Consider the following 16,232-nt stretch of genomic DNA (forward strand, 5'->3'; position numbering starts at 1 on the left):
GCCATCCTGTGTACTCAGAGGTTCCCAAGCAGGGCACTTCTCCAGGTGGCATGCGCACTCCCCTAGTGGGCATGAAGGAGGCAGTTGATCAATATGTCCCTCTTGCATTGATGTTTCTCTCTCTTTAAAAAAAAAAAAAAAAAAATCAATACAATTTTTTTTTTTTTGAATTAACAAGGTGTATACAATGTCAGAATTTAGGACAGAAACCTTAGCCAAGAAAAGAATAGGGAGGGCCTGTGGGAGGAGCACTTAACACCCAAGTCTGTTGCTTAAGCCCTACAGGAAGAACTCTTCGGTTTTAAACTGAGCTCCAAGGTAGCAACAGCCCTCCCCTTGCCTCTGTTCCACTCTGTAGAAATGCTGCTGCCTGTTTTCCTCTGTGTGTGCATGTGGCCCGTCATGTCTGTAGGTGTCAAACTGCAGCCCCTTCTTTTTCCTGAATAAATCCTTCTGGTGACAGAATACCTAGTCAACTTTTGTTTAAGGTTGACAATGTCAATAACAGTGTAATGTAGACAAATGTGGTACTTTTTATAAGATATATTCTCAGGCCAACAAATGACATTCAGGAGGTACAGTGAATATTGAACTTCAAGTTAATGTTTTCATAATTAAATAAGAAATGTGCATGGTTCCTTTCTTAAATGCTTCCATAGAAGGGGGGAAAGTCAATGTTCAATGTATTCACCATGTGTGGACTGATTATATACAATGCATTCAAACTGAAAATTTGAATTTTCTTCAAAATTCCATGCAATTATTTAAAACCCATTAATTGTAGAAAGAATGCTAAATGAAGCAATATTTTACAGATAATAAATACAAAATATCAGCTGAAATAAGCAATAATTTAAAAGTATCATATTATTCTTCCTCACACCCCCTTTGCCAAGTCCCTCAGTTTCGGTGATGACATCAGGAAACGGGATTGCTTGGCCTCAGCAGAAGCTCCTTCCAGCCCTTCCTCAGCTGAGCTATACAGTAGGAAAAGAGGGCTCTGGGAACCCAACCAATATGGTTTCAAAGTCTTTCTCCCCACTGACTAGCTTTAAACCATGGTTCAAATTATTTTACTTCTCAATTCTCTCTTCAGAAATGGAAAATTATAATTCATACCTTAAAGTATTTTTGAGGACTAAAGGAAATCATTCCTCTTTTACCTCACAGGTATACAAACCCCTATGAAAGCATTCAGCATGATGCCTGGCCTGGAGTTGTGCTCAGGCTTTGGATTGCCAACCTGTTCCTCTTAGGCCAGCGCAGTGTTTCCCAACCTGTTTTCAGAGAACCCACGGATGGATTTCAGGGTCCAATAAGTTTGGGGGAAGGCATACTCAGTTCTACTCCTTGGTATAAGAATATGCACAATAGTATATGAAAGGTGCCGAGGAGGCTTAATGTGGTGTGTTTTTTTTTTTTTCCATCTTATTTGAACACAGATTTTCTTTAATCTCTAGAGAACATAAATTAATGGTCCTGGGGAACTCTGTATGGGGAAAACTGGGCCAGAAAATTGGGGAAGTATGGGTAATGGCTTTAAGGCTCCTGAGAACAGGGGACAGTCTTAGAAAAAAAAAATAGGGACAGCTTGTATAGCCGTCCATTCCCATTAGAGTTTCCTCTCTTTTTCTAATTAGAGTGTGGGTCTCTCAGAGGAAGGCTTTCAGACTTTCCGATCTAAGTATCCCTGAAGCGAGGGACACAGAACACTTATTTTATCATAAAAGCCCATGAGGAACTCCCATGTTACTCCATAAGATCTGTTTGTTTAAATATAAAAACAAAAAAATGTTAATTATAGAAAAGTAAATAATTGAATAATTTCTTACAGAAAACATGCACACTTTTTTTCTGTTCATATTTGTGTTCTTGGAACACATGCCCTATTTCATGCTTAATGGATATATAAATACAGACTCTCTGATATAATATTGAATGGCCATGGGAGGGGGACATATACTCCAGTATGAGAAGCAAAGCCTAAATCAGCCAGTCAACAAACACTGACTGCTTCTTTAGGCCAGGTACAGTTTTAGGAGCTAAGCAAGAGGCAAGAAGAATTTGTATCCTTTAAGGAATTCTTATAATCTTGTATTCCATACGTGTGTGTGTGTGTGTGTGTGTGTGTGTGTGTGTGTGCTAAATGTGAGGAGAGAAGAAGTGAGACAGCCAATAGGCAATAATACATAAGAGAACTTTTAGCACTGATTGATGCTATGAATAAGATACAATAGTGATACAGTGACTGATAGAAGTTACTGAAACTAGAAGGTAAGGGAGGCTCTTTGAGGATGAAACGTTCAGGATGAAGCTCACTAGTAAGAGAGATGTCATGCGAAGGTCTGCATTAAAGGCTCAGCGCCTACAGAAGCCCAAGGATAGGAAATGACTTGGCATGCAAGCCATTAGTTTGGGTTTCTCATAATAAACCCAGAGATAAGGATTGGGTTACAGGTAGTTTATATGAGAGGTCATTCCATGAAGCATCACAGAAGAAACAAAGAAAGTGGGCAATGGGGGGAAAATGCCAAAAAAATAATATGTTGTAAATGAGCTATTACTATTGGATAACTAGGACTGACTTCCCCTGGGGTGTGGCCCTGGGATAAACCATTTGGAGCTTACCTCAGGATCTTCCTACCTGAGGGCTAGAAGCTGGGTCATCTACCTGTCTTTTCTTATATCCCACTGGCTACGTATTCTTCTTGGGTATTAACTCTCCTACACTTTTAGGTTGTTCCTGTGGAGGTCAAGCAAACTCCTGAAGAACTAAAGCAAATCCTCAGGCAAAAAAAGAAGAAAGACATAGATAGTGAAGATAGAAAGCAGTCAGTATGCTGAACACTCTTCCACCGCAGGGGAGGAACGGCAGGGCATCAGCAGTCTGTCTTCCACAGAATATAACTCAAAGCTAACTCAGTTGGAGCATACTAGGGGGAACATGGAGGGAGATGGATTCAGAGAGATAGGCAGAGACAGACGATTTGTAATTTTGCCTGTTTTAAGTCCATTTGCAATGAGTAGCAATTGGAGGGTGTAACTTGGGAAAATCACTTGATATAATAAATCTTTAGAAAGGTAGCTATTTTTGATTGTTTGTTTTTGGTGGAAATGGTCTGTGATGAAGCAAGAAAAGAGGCAGGACAATGGAGTGGGAGGCTATTAACATATTCCAGGTCAACTAGGTTCAGCAGCAGATTATTAGTTTTTATATTGCTCACTCTATAAGCAGTATTTGACACAATTGATCACTTCTTTTACTGTATATTTCTTATATGTGGAATCTAATAAAAGAAAATGAACTCATGGATACAGAGTACAGATTAGTGGTTATCAGAGGTGGGGTGGGAGGTGTGTGAAATGTGAAGGAGGTCAAAATGTACAAACTTCCAGTTATAATATAAATAAACCCCCGGGAGTGTGATGTACAGCATGGTGACTTTAATTGACAATACTATACTGCACATTTGGAAGGTGGTAAGAGAGAGATCTTGAAAGTTCTCATCACAAGAACATGAAATTTGTTATTGTGAGGTGATAGATATTAACTAAACTTATTGTGGTGACAGTTCTTCATTTGAAATACTCTTGCCTGGGTTTTAGAAGCATCACTTTTTCTTGATTCTCCTAAGTCTCGTGGACTTTGTTTCCAATCTCCTTTTTTGGGATGCTCAAAGCTTCAGTTCTGGGATTTTCCTCTATCTTTACACACTTCCTAGGTGATCACATGGAGCCTCATGGCTTTAAATACTAGTGGTATCCATGCCTCTTGAACTCCAGAGACATCAAATTTATCATGATTTTGAGTGTCTGATTGACCTCTCAAACCTAACATGTCAAAATCTGTACTCTTGGTCCCCACACCCCTGCTAATTGTGGTAGGGATTAAGGTTGTAGGCGTGGAGGTGGTGAAATTGGTTGGTTCATGAAACATTTTGGAGACAGAGCAAACAAGACTTAATGATGGATTAGCTGTGAGGAACTGGAGGAATCAAAGATGGCAGCTCAGTTTTGACCTGACCAAACTGGATAAATTGTGGTGCTCTTTACTGAAATGCGGAGGATTAGATCTGGCAGAGAAAATCAATGGTTCTGATTTGACTATATTAAGTTTGAGAGTCTTGTTAGGTACCCAAATAGGATGTGTGAGGTATTTGAGTGCTTCATTTAAAGGAGAGACTCCATCACCATATCTATATTTAAAATGAGGGTTTTATAAAGATGCAGCCCATATAACAGCTCTGTTTCTCTCTGTGTATTGGAACCACAGAGCTGAAGAACACTTGTCTAACTATTAAGCATGTGGGAAAGAGTAGAGGTGGTATGGGCCAATAAACACTTCTCTGTAGTCCACTTTATATTCATTGGCAGAGTATCACCTGAAAAGGGTAGGCAATCATTGTCTAATAGATTTCGGTATAAAAACTCTGTTATAGTCAAGCCAGTCTTTTAAAAATTGCCTCTTCAAACCTTTCCAAAGACTTCCCATTTCACTTAGAATCAAAGCCCTGGCTATGCCTGATTTGGTTGTCTCTAGTCCTGGCCCCTGACCACTGATCTCCCTCTTCTCCTAACATAGTCCCTTTGCTCATCCTGTTTCATACTAAGGGTCTCCATACTCTGCCTTAAACACTCCAAGCTGCCCACTCAGAGACTGTCCTTGTTCCTCCACTCTGTCTGGAACCTTCTTCCTCTTAGATGTGTATGGTTTTTACTTAGCCTCATTGTGTTTTTCTTTCTTTCTTTCTTTCTTTCTTTCTTTCTTTCTTTCTTCTTTCTTTCTTTCTTTCTTCTTTCTTCCTTTCTTCTTTCTTTCTTTCTTTCTTTCTTTCCTTCTTCCTTTTCCTTCCTTCCTTCTCCCCTCCCTCCCCCCTCCCTCCCTCCCTTCCCTCCCCTCCCCTCCCTCCCTCCCTCTCCTCCCTCCCTCCCTCCCTCCTCCCTCCCTCCCTCCCTCCCTCCCTCCCTCCTTTATTCTTCTTTCTTTCTTTCTTTCTTTCTTTCTTTCTTTCTTTCCTTTCTTTCTTTCTTTCTTTCTTTCTTAATGTTTCTTACATTGATTTAAAAATCTTTTTGATTTTAAGGAAGAAAGATAGAAACATTGATGAGAAAGAAACCTCATCAATCAGCTGTCTCCTGCATGCCACCCACCGGGGATCAAGCCCGAAACCTGGGCATGTGCCCCAACCAGAAATCAAACCAGTGTGCTCTTGGTTCATGAGTCGATGTTAAACCACTAAGCCAGACTGGTGGGCATTCATTCTGGTCTTGCTCAAATGTTTTCCTACACAGGAGACTCTACTTAGACTCTCCTACGTGAAAAACAGACTCCATCATTGTTTATCCCTTTTCTCTGTTTAATTCTCCACAATTTTTATCACCCCTTGAACTTAGCTTATACATTTATTTGCTTATTATCTGTCTCTCTTATTTCTGGGGCTTGTTTGTTTGATGTTGTATCCTCAGATCCTAGAGCACTGCCTGACACATAAGAGAAGCTTCGTAAGGATTTAACTGGATAAACTAACATGTGGTTCTTTTAAAATTTATGTTATCAAATATTTTTTATGTGGCTCTAGAATTTATAAAATGCCACATAGGAAATATTTGATAGGCAGGAGAAACCTGCTATGGTAGAAAAATCTCAGAGCCTAGATTCAAAGATCAAGGCATGCAGACCCTATAATCAGCATCAAGGAAATCTCTAGAAATTTAGCAGGTTTCCTACCAGCCATTCAGGGAGCTGGTCAGAGCTTTGGTGTTTGATTCAGGGATAAGGAGTAGGGAAGGAGGAAGTTAGCAGGCAATAATCCTATTGTGCAGATTATCAAGATTAGATTTGAAGCAAAATGTAACACTTGAGGGCCTAATGATTTACACTAGAAGGTATATATTAGGCCAGTGTTTCTCAAACTGTGCCTTACATCAGAATGAACTGGCCAGTGTTTAATATTCTTCATGATGAGGTTGCACTTGATAGCAATAAAATCAGAATATCTGGGGATGGGACTCAGGTATCAGCGAGTGACTTCAAAATGCACATAAATGTGTTATTCGTGATGTCCCCAGACTGGCAGCAGGGGCATTAGCTCAAACCTATTAGAAATGCAAAATTGAAGGCTCCATGTCTACCCACTGGATCAGAATCTGCATTTGAACAAGACCTGGGTGATTTGTATGCACACTGAAATTTGAGAAGTGCTAATAATATCTACAAGGTTGGAGCTAGGTGGGAGAATAGGTCATTAATCCTCAATTCCCTGAGGTGAATTAGAGGACCAATAAATCCACTATGTTCACTGTGCTCTCTGATTTAGATCAGAGTTAAATCCAGAGTCTGAAAGTGGGGGTGGAGGCAGGGGCCTTGCAAATGGAGGACACCTGCGTCTAGCTCTGAATGAAGTCAGTTAATAGACTAGGACAGAGTTTAAACCTCAGGTGTGGTAACTGGTCGGAGATAGGATTGAAATGATAGGTTAATTACAGAATGCAAAGGAACCACAGATGGTGATGATGTCGGAACAAGTGAGTGACATGATTAAATACATATTTTGGGCTCAAATTGACCAGGTAGAAATTCTTAATGCACTTCTGAAAAAAAAAATAATGAAGTAAGGATAGTGCAAGAACAAGACTAAGTGGAATTTTTCCCCCACCATTCTTCAATATTAATGTATGTCCACAAGTCTTATAAAATTCGGTTGTGTAGCTTGTTATTTTAATTATCCAAATAGTAAAAACATCACCTAAAATTAGGAGAGCTTGTGGAAACCTGCACAGTAGATTAGAAATTGTTTTGCTTGGTTAGCTTTGTTAAGATTCAGCTAAATTCCTTTCTTCAGAAATATAACTTTTTATTTCCATATCAATAGCACAGTTAACATGATTTTTTTTTTTTTTTTGCCACTGCATATAAGTTTTCTTACAGTTGCAAACTTTAAAGCTGTAACACATTTTACATATTTTAAGAAAGTATTGGCATGTTCAAAAATTCCTCCAGGCTGCTAATCATACCCAATATATATGCCTTCACAATCACATTACCTCATTTTAAATGCATGTGCTCTTTCACTGTAAAGAGTTAGGAAAATGTAGGAAAATTAAGTGAAAGAAACTTGAGAGTGACCCAAGGAATCTGGTTAGTGATGGATATAGCCCTCTTTCCTGTTACAAAATATTCTATCACATGTATTCTACATTTGTAAAACTAAACTTGGGCTTTGACTTACTGATATGTAATCTTTCTGAGGCAGGGTCAGATTCCAGGGCATAATGCCTTTCTTGCCGTGGAGTGGAGTAGGTAGTTGCTCAATAAGTACTTGTTGAATATGTGAAGAAATAATTGTCAGCATTTAGTGCGGAAAGAGTCTAGCTTGTCACTGCTCTTCCTTCCCTGGGGGGATTGCCCATTGCTGAGGGGAGCTCCCTTTCCAAGAGAGAGCTGAGAGGTAGACTTCTAACAACACAGCTTTGTCTTGCTTTCTCTCCACTGTCTTATTTTGGTCATCTCTCTTCACCAATGTCTCCAGAAAACACTCTAAATGTATTGCTTACATAAGAACTCTTGTCTCAGTCCAGCTTCTAGGAAATCTGACCTAAGACATTATATACCAGCGTTTTTCAACCGCTGTTCCGCGGCACACTAGTGTGCCGCGAGATGTTGCCTGGTGTGCCGTAGGTGCAGACAAGACAAGAATTTTATAATTTTTCACTATTTTGTTTACTTAATATTTCATAATAAAGTAATTATAAAATACTTTCTTTGTGTTTATTTGATTCCTATTCAAGAGAATTACTTTATATATAGTCAATATAGGCACAGAGTTAAATTTTTTAACATTTTCTAATGGTGGTGTGCCTCATGATTTTTTTCATGAAACAAGTGTGCCTTTGCCCAAAAAAGGTTGAAAAACACTGTTATATACTATGTGGTCATATAGTATATATGTGTTAGGTCATATAGTATATATATAGTATATATGCATGTATGTGTGAGTATACATACAAAACTTGCCCAAATTTTCTCCTACATTAAGAAATACGTTTTATATTTTGATCCAGTAAAAGATTAATAGATATGTATATAAACACACACACACATTTATTCATTTAACAACAAATGTTTATGTATTGCCTATTTTATGCCAAACACTGTCTTCTCACTTATTGGTTGGTGGAATAGCAATAAATATGGAGTTCACATTGATAATACAAAACTTAACTTTACCATGTGTCATGCAGGCTGATTTACTGGATTCTATTCTAATATTTTCTTTTGTAATCTATTGTATTCTATTCTTTTCTTTAAAAAATGCCGTTCATAAGCACTAAATTGATTTAACAATGTGCTTGAGAGTTGTAACAATCGGTTTGAAAATATTGCCTTAGTTAGTGTCATATCTGGTTTTATGAGGTATAAAAATGTTTTTGTTAATATCTTCAGGCATTTAATATGATATAATATTTAATACCAAGGAAAAATATCTGCAACTAGCATGTGCATGTTATTATTATCTTCTTCCTTGAAGGCTCATATGATTCAACCTTTATTTTTATTAATGTTTCTTTTCAAAATACCCTTTTCATCTTCTTCAACTACAAGTCAATAAAGGAAGCTTTTGCCCTATATCTAAACTGTCAAGGTCTGTAAGAGAAAATGCACTTTAAAGAAGTAGAAGTTAATGATCACTCATGCACTATAAATTCTATTGGCAGATACTCTACTAGCTGGTAGATAGAAGGATGACTTTCTCCTTGAAAACTCTAATGAGACTTGGGAATAATATTCAATCTGTAATGCAGGTACTATCCTCCAAATGTAAGAGCTTTCAGGTAATCTTAAAACCTTACCTTAAATAAATTACATTATTTCTTAGATATGTAAAAATATCACACACACACACACATGCACACACACACACATACATCTATACTAATAAAAGGGTAATATGCAAATTGGTCAGGATACCCTCATGTCAGGCTCCATGGGTCTACCAGGGTGGGCAGTGAGAGGTGACCAGGCTGGCTGCAGGGGAGGGGGGGGAGGGGAGGCAGTTATGGGTGATCAGGCTGGCAGGCAGAAGTTGTTAGGGGTGATCATGCAGGCAGGCAGGTGAGTGGTTAGGATTCAGTTGTCCCAGATTGTGAGAGGGATGTCTGATTCCTCCTCCGAGGAGTTTTGAATTGGAGAGGGTGCAGGTGGGGCTGAGGGGACCCCTCCCCTCCATGCACAAATTTTGTGCACCAGGCCTCTAGGATAATGTTTTTGAGCCTGAAAGTTTATTTTCTTTTTGAGAAGAGGTTATGACATATGTCATATGTTTGTCATTTGATTGATTAGAAAGAAAAAAGTGCTGTTTCCTACAAATATTCTTTCCTGAAGGGGCTTAGAAAGGTCAGGGCTAAAACAGTTGTGAATGGTGGGAAGAAAGCATTCTCCTAAGCATGACCTTGAATCAAATACTAATTGATTTAAAAAGAAATAGGTGGCATAGGGTTTGCTTATATTTCAGTTTTCTTATTTGTAAAATGGAATAATAATTCTAATTTCATAGGGTTGTAGTGAGAAAAAAACATCAACACATGATAGTACATTGGATGGATGGCTCATTGTCACTGAGTAGACCTCAGTAAATGTTTATATCAATTGAGATTCACAAAGAGGAGGCATTTAGCTAGCCTTGTGAGAGAGGTCATAGAAAGACATTTTGGTTGTTTAAACACCCATTGGAATTATACATCCAAACAGTAGCTCTGAGAGGCCTCATTTAGAGCCCAGTGATGTTATCTTCACTCTGCACATCTTCAAAACTCTTCTTTGGAAACTTCCCTCAGAATAAATCTTACTTTATAGTTACATTTGATGATTGATAGATACAAACTGCTGATGGAGATCCTTATCAACTAGCTAAGGAGGGCTCCCAGCTGCTCAGGATCGAACCTCAGCTGAGGGCCATGGCCAGGCTGAGGAACCTATGGTATTCTTAGGCCCAGGGCTTGGGGTTTAAAGCTTGGGAGCCTGTGAAAATGTAAAGTTCAGGGCATCTCTCAAAATTCCATGTTTAAAATGCATTTTAGCTGAGATAAGGCTGGATGTACAGATCTGATCCAGTTCATGCTGGCTTATGCCCTTGCTCCTGAAAGTCTGCTTTTATTCAGAGTGAGATAGTTCCATGATGATCACAGGAAGTTATTTAACCTTTCTGAGCCTTAGACTTTTCACATGGAAAAATGAAAGCAGTAATAGTACATTTCAGTAGGGTTTTTGGGAGATTACATAAGATCATGAAAACAAGTGCTTAATGAGGCACCTGACACATAGTAAACTCTCAATAAATTAGAGTTGTTGTTATTATTATTATTATTATTATTATTATCATCATCTACTGCAGCTAAATGCAGCCCAACCTACCTCTGTGCCCAGGTCAATGCCTAGGAAACCTAGCTTAATTAGAGGTCTGGTTCTCTTGAATTTACCCTAAAGGAGATACTAGATAACAATTCCTAGAGGCAGGAACCTTCTATAAAATGTCAGGAGTCTAGATTATGGGAGGAGAGAAAGCCATTAAAGGTACCAAGCTTGTAGGATAAATTGAATATATAAGGTTTGGCAAAAGTAGGTTTATAGTTATGAGTGTGTGAAATACAGAGTTTATTCTTATATTATTATTTACTAATTATTGTATTACTAGAGGCCCAAAGCACGAAATTCATGCAAGGGGTTCAGCCCTCACAGCCCTGGCTGCCTCGCCCGGCCCTCACCCCTGGCTTCACTCAGAAAGATGTCTGGATGTTAATCCAGATGGTCGTTCTGCTATTCATTCTAATTAGCATATTAGCTCTTTATTACAGAGTGTTCTTTTAAATAGTCATGTGCCTTCATAGTTATATTTGCTTTAGAAATATGAATTCAATTTTCATGTCTTCTGAATAGAATAATAGTAATAGTAAGACTAATATCTGCCCAGCCATATGGCTCGGTGGTTGAGCTTTGACCTATGAACCAGGATGTCACATTTCATTTCCTAGTCAGGGCACATGCCTGGGGCTGTGGACTTGATTTTCAGTGAGGGGTGTGCAGGAGGCAGCTGACAGATGATTCTCTCTCATCATTGATGTTTCTATCTCACTCTCCCTTACTCTGAAATTTTTTAAAAAATAGCTAACATTTACTGATAATTACTCAGGATGCTACAAAAACCCTTTGAGTGGGATATATACCTGGTTTGGCACTGCAGTAATGAGTAAAATGTCAACACAAGAAGAGCAGAGCTCTCCCCCGACCTAGCTTTCCCCACCTCCCCATGCATCCATGCCCTTCACCACTCTGTGTTTACCAGTGCGTCAGGCATCATTAAACGGAATAACTGCCAATTTTCTCTTCCCACTGGTAAAGTATAGGTACACGTACATTCATTTGCACATCAGCAAATATTTACTAAATGCCTTCTCTGAGACACTGGTCAAAGGACTGACGTAGAGCATTCCTTCATGGACCAGCTAGCTGAGAGGCCTTGGAATATCTCAGAGGTCAGTTCTATATGTTACAATGAAGAATCTTTTCAAAAACATTGTTCTTGTGTCAGTTTGTACATGTTTTAAAATGATGGTAACCCTTTTAAATGTTGGTAAAACTGATTGGTAGTATTTTAAACATTAAAGAATTTAAAAATAAACAGACAAACAAATAAATAAAACTGATTGGTGCAACAATGCTACGGTGGTCTTTGGTGATATTGTTTGGTCTTTGGTGTTTACCAGTCAAGAGGTGGGAAAGAGTGACACACTTCTAGGGAAGTATAACTAGGAAGCTAACCTAGGGAGCTACCAGTCACTTTTAGGGCCTTATAATAGGAGGTTTAAGGCTCTGTGACTTGAGTCTCAAGTTCCTGCAGCCTAACCCAATTTTCAATCATTCAGAGGGTGTGTCACTTGGGATTGTTATTGTGTCGCAGTGGAAAAAATATAGCTGTGACGGCTGCAGGCTAGTCACTCTTCAAAGGCAAATGAAAGAAGAAAAATTCCTCTCTGGCAACATTTTAAAAAACTTTTAAGTAAATATAGTCCACCAACTTGTGTGAGGCATGCCATTACTTTTAAGTATGACTTCCTCTGAAGATGGTGACTGCCATGAGGAAGTCATGGTTGCCGGTGGAGTGAGTGTTTTAATGTGAATTTTTTGATATTGGTTGTTGTTTTTCAACTTTTAGGTAATGGCACCCAAAACAAGTGCAACTAGAACATATAGAAAGGGTACAATCTTTAACAGTTCTTAAAGCACAGTGGGAATGTCTTTTTTGAAGGAGTAAGACAGCTTAAAAATTGGCTTTCTCTAAAGAACAAAATGGGGCTCAACTCTCACTACATAGATTCAGCAGCTCTGTTGTTTCTTTCCGTAAGTAAAATCCCATTGATAGCTGCTCCGGTCCTTAAAGACTGGAGAAAACTGACAGCTTTTCAGAAATGACAGAGTATCTAACATAATTATTCTTTATTCATTAACCCAAAATAGAAACACACTTGAAATAACAAGAAAGAAAAATACCTATTTTCCTGATTGCCCAACATGTCAATTATTTCTCTTTTGTTGAATGTCAAATATTCTGTAACCAAATCTATTTTTACAGAGAGGGGCAAGGTAATTTAGAGGAGAGAGGGAGGGAGGAGAGAGAGGGAGAAAAGGAGGGGGGCGTGAGGGAGAGTGCGAGAATGTGATGTCTCCCACCAGTATTTCTATGCTCTTTATAATGTCATTAGTTTTTCTCCTGATAAGCATTCTGCCTCATTCAGGCAATATATTACACTAAAGAATCTCTTTCCTTTAACTCTCCTGTGTCTCAGTTTCTTTATCCTTTAAATGATGATAATGCTTATTCTGTTTCCTAGTAAAGGTGTTAGGATTGCTAGCATAGTATAGATAAAAATATTTTGAACTCCCCAGAAAGACACAATACAGAATATTCTTATTGTCTCCATTATCACCAAAGATACTCTGTGCTTTCTTCTTATTGCATCTTCGCTTCCCAGCATCTAGCCAAAAATAGTAGCTTACTGATGGATGTAAAATAGTAGAGCTGCAAAAGAACTGAAAGGTTGTCAAATTCAGCCTTTTCTTTTATTCAGAATTGGATAGTGGGGCTTAGAGCCACTAAATAACTTTTTGGGGTTACTTCCCAGACCAGTTTCTTCAACTATGAGTGATTTTCAAGACTATACTGTCAATTATTCCCTCTCTCTGCTTATTTTTTTTAGCGGCTTAAACAACTTAAACTTCAAATATAATCTTTATTCTAAAGTTTCTAAAATTGATACCCGTATCTCCGACAGGCATGTTCTTCCATTTTATACAACAATTGCTTTCAAAGCTTCAATAATCAGATCAGACCTGGCTGGTTTGGCTCCGTAGATAGAGCTTCGGCCTGTGGACTGAAAGGTCCTGGGTTTGATTCCTGTCAAGGACATATACATTGGTTGTGGGCACATTCCCAGGGGGCATGGGGGGAGAGAAGGCAGCTGATTAATATTTCTCTCTCATCGATGTTTCTAACTCTCTATCCTTCTCCTTTCCTCTCTGTAAAAAATAAATAAAATATATTTTTAAAAATCAGATCATTGTATTTGTTTCTCAGAATTGCCATAATAAATATCAACCCTGATGTGGTTCAGAGCAAAATTGATGCTCATTTAATATTTCCCTAACTTGTCAGAAATCTTTAGAGTCCCTTCAAATCTAGGCTCTATGCAAATTGTTTAAATAAATTAAATCAAATATGTAATATGGGATCTTATATAAGAAAGAGAATGCTAATAATGATATTAAAGGTCAGTAAATAACTTGGAAAAACAATGCATGTTTTATTGTTAATTTAATAATGCTGGTTCAAAGGATACATGGGACCAGCTTTTGAAAATACTATGTATATAAAAAGACCAGTGAAACACTGGACAATATTAACAATGGACATTTTTCACGCAGTTGTTTTGGATGACCTCTATTCTGTTATGATTTACTTCCTGCAATGAAAGCATATTATCAGTTCTGTATTAAGGAGCAAAGAATTTATTATTAATTAATGTTATCTATCTGAACTTATGTCCTTCTACTTTATGTCTATATTAGAAATGAGATCAGATTTAAAATGGTACGTAAAGGGGGTCAGACTTTCAGCCTATGGTAGAATCACTCATTCTTGCAGGTCACCAAAGGAAAATGTAAACCCATGATAAACTATAACTAGTTGCAGAGAATGAAGCAGGGAGTCAGACTGTGTCTTTGATCCAGACCCTAGTGTGGTTTTGCCCCTTCATTTATTTAGGTGAAAGTCAGATTATTAATTTCCTATTACTGCATAACAAATCATCACAGTCTATGAGGCTTAAAACAGTACTGGCTTCTATCATCACCTGTCTGTCTATTATCTGTGGATTTGAAAGTTTGGCATGGTTTATTAGGGTCCTCTTAGAATCTCATGAGGCTATGATGTGGGTGTTGGCTAGGCTAAGTTCTCATCAGGAGGTCCAACTATTTTTTTTTTTAATATATTTTATTGATTTTGTACAGAGAGGAAGGGAGAGAGATAGAAAGCCAGAAACATTGATGAGAGAGAGTCATCGATCAGCTGCCTCTTGCACACCCCCTACTGGGGATATGCCCGCAACCAAGGTACATGCCCTTGACCAGAATCGAACCCGGGGTCCCTTCAGTCCCCAAGCCGACGCTCTATCCATTGAGCCAAACCGGTCTCAGCTGGAGGTCCACCTATTACTTCCAAGTTCATTTAGGTTGTTTGAAAAGTTCATATCATTGCACAGCTCATTGACAGAGGGCCCTGGCTTCTCCCTAGCTGTCAGCTGGATGCCCTCAGGCCTTAGGTGGCACCTGCAGATCCCTGACTCTCTCCATAGGGAATTCATACCCTGGCTGGTTGCTTCTTCAAGTTTATAGGAGAACCTCTCTTCCCAGTGTGCTAAGACAGAATCTTAGATAACAGCGACAAGCCATCAAGTTTACATATTTATTAGCTAGAAGCAAGTCAGAGTTCAGACAGCACTCAAGGGCAGAAGTAAATACTAACACCTCATACAGATTATGGAACCATTGTAGAATTCTGCCTAACACACAAACCAAAGCACATGGAGAGGTCTGCAAAAATAATAATAATAATAATAATAATAATAATAATAATAATCAGAGAAAGAGCAGGAGAGATGAAGTGCACCCCAAATCCCGTCCCTTCTCAGGCTGTTTCGGGTAGGGGGAGAAAAAAGCTCTCTCCTGGGTAGTTGAAGGGAGAAAAAGCTCTCCAGCCTCCGGAAAGCAGAAATAACCAAGCAGGAAAAAAACAAACAAACACATAGCCACAATGCCACAGACTCAATAGAGTACAACACAACACCCTGTCCACTCCTTTGGAGATTCTGATATAAAAGTTCATAGTACAAGCCTTGGCTATTCCGTGGCTGGTGTGGCTCAGTTGGTTGGAGCATCATAAAATACCAAAAAGATCACAGGTTCAATTCCTGGTCAATGCACACACACAGGTTGCCAGTTATCCCTGGTTGGGGCATATATAGGAAGTAACTGATCAATGTTCCTCTCTCACATCGATGTTATTCTCTCTCTAAAAAAAAAATTAAAAAAAATCAATATTTCTACTTTTTCAAAGTCCCATCTTTGATTATGATGTGCTTCTCTGTGCTTCCTATCAAGTGGAAGGCCTTTTCATTTCCATTCACATATATATTTTTTAATATATTTTATTGATTTTGTACAGAGAGGAAGGGAGAGAGATAGAGAGTTAGAAACATCAATGAGAGAGAGACATTGATCAGCTGCCTCTTGCACATCCCCTACTGGGGATATGCCCACAACCAAGGTACATGCCCTTGACCAGAATCGAACCCGGAACCCTTCAGTCCCCAAGCCTACACTCTATCCATTGAGCCAAATCGGTTTCGGCCCATTCACATATTTAAGCCCCACTCTGCTTCCAGGTTTGCAGGAAGCATTTTCTGATTTTCCAGTGCATGCTAATTTTCCTTCCCTGAACTTATATAGTTGGGTATTTATTTATAAAAACTAACATATGGGGTAGTGAGTTTTTGAGTTCCTGTTCATAATTTTTGGGTCTTGTTCTTTGAAGACATAGATCTTTTCATTAGTCAGATTTTTGAGTATATCACAGGTATATAACAGTAATTTAGTTTCATTAATTACTTAAACTCAGAAAACA

This window comes from Pipistrellus kuhlii, unplaced genomic scaffold, assembly GCF_014108245.1.
Source record: "Pipistrellus kuhlii isolate mPipKuh1 unplaced genomic scaffold, mPipKuh1.p scaffold_m20_p_2, whole genome shotgun sequence".
NCBI classification, from domain to species: domain Eukaryota; kingdom Metazoa; phylum Chordata; class Mammalia; order Chiroptera; family Vespertilionidae; genus Pipistrellus; species Pipistrellus kuhlii.